The sequence below is a fragment of the Cebus imitator genome, unplaced genomic scaffold, assembly GCF_001604975.1.
Source record: "Cebus imitator isolate Cc_AM_T3 unplaced genomic scaffold, Cebus_imitator-1.0 Scaffold244, whole genome shotgun sequence".
NCBI lineage: Eukaryota > Metazoa > Chordata > Mammalia > Primates > Cebidae > Cebus > Cebus imitator.
The window spans coordinates 2,147,138-2,148,799 of NW_016107559.1; positions in this window are offsets into that span (position 1 = coordinate 2,147,138).

Below are 1,662 nucleotides of genomic sequence, written 5' to 3' on the forward strand. Positions count from 1 at the left end.
TTTTTGAGACAGAGTTTCACTCTTGTTGCCCAGGCTGGAGTGCAACAGCGAGATCTTGGCTCACTGCAACCTCCACCTCCCAGGTTGAAGTGATCCTCCTGCCTCAGCCTCCTGAGTAGCTGGGATTACAGGAGTTGCAACAATGCCTGGCTAATTTTGTATTTTTCGTAGAGACAGGGTTTCTTCCACATTGGTCAGGCAGGTCTCGAACTCCCAACCTCAGGTGATCCGCCCACCTCGGTGTCCCAATATGGGGGAATTACAAGGGTAAGCCACCTCACCCAGCGCTGGTAAACATTTTTAACTAACATTTGCTTTGAAAACCTTCTCAGATTGGCCACATGACGCCTAGAATAGAAACTGCATGGAGCGACAATTTCTCAGGTTGTGGGTTTAGGTCATGTGGTTTATTTGTTGGTTTGTTTTCTTTTTAATGCTTCAGATTCTTGCTCCTTTATCTTTGTCATTGACTACAGGAAAACATTTCTTCCATGTCAGGATGAATGTGCTGGGGAACATAAACTTGGAGTTGCTGGCTGATTGAGCTGGAGGTAGTATTCACATTCACTGAATGCCTATGGTATGCCAAGAACTCTGCTAGATGTTTAGGAATTTGTTATTGTATAACACTGAGGCCCAGAGGGGTCAAGTGACATGTCCAAGGTCACAGAGCTGTGATTGGAACCCAGATGTGCCTGATTGGAAGCCCAGGCTCCTACTGCCACATCACACCATTTCTCAGATAAAGTAAAGCTAGCTTCTGCTTTATCTGTGCCTCGCCTCCTTGGAATATGTGTTTGTTTTTTCTTCTAAACAAGGGTTATACGTGGTGCACATGAAGCTATGTGGGGACTGGCCTAGCCCATCCCTTTTTCTTATTTATTTATTTATTTATTTAAAGATGGGTTTCACCATATTGGTCAGGCTGGTCTTGAACTCCTGACCTCAGGTGATCCGCCCACCTCAGCCTCCCAAAGTACTGGGATTACAGGCGTGAGTCACCGCACCCGGCTGCCAATCCCTTTTTCTAATAGAAGGCAAGTGATCTTTTCTGTTGCTCGATTAAAAATATACCAAGTTAGGCCGGGTGCGGTGGCTCACGCCTATAATCCCAGCACTTTGGGAGGCCAAGGCGGGTGAATCACGAGGTCAAGAAATCGAGACCATCCTGGTCAACATGGTGAAACCGTGCCTCTACTAAAAATACAAAAATTACCTGGACATGGTGGCACATGCCTGTAGTCCCAGCTACTCGGGAGGCTGAGGCAGGAGAATTGCTTGTACCCAGGAGGCAGGGATTGCGGTGAGCTGAGATCGTGCCATTGCACTCCAGCCTGGGCAACAAGAGCAAAACTCTGTCAAAAAAAAAAAAAAAAAAAAAAAATACCACGTTCTTCTGGGATTCTGTTTGGATAATGACTTAAGAAAAGGCAATTGTTTTCTGCATCACAGCACCACCATAACCTCTATAAAATCACCAAGAGTAAATAGGTCATTGCCTTTCTTCCTGGATATTTCATTCACAGATTTCAAAGCATTTTATGCATGTATTCAATCTATTAAAACAAAACTAGCACCCCTTTTTATAGTTGGGCCAATTGGAGGTACACCTAAGAAAGAATCTTTTGCTGAACGTCACACACCCTGAGGCCTCCTTAAATG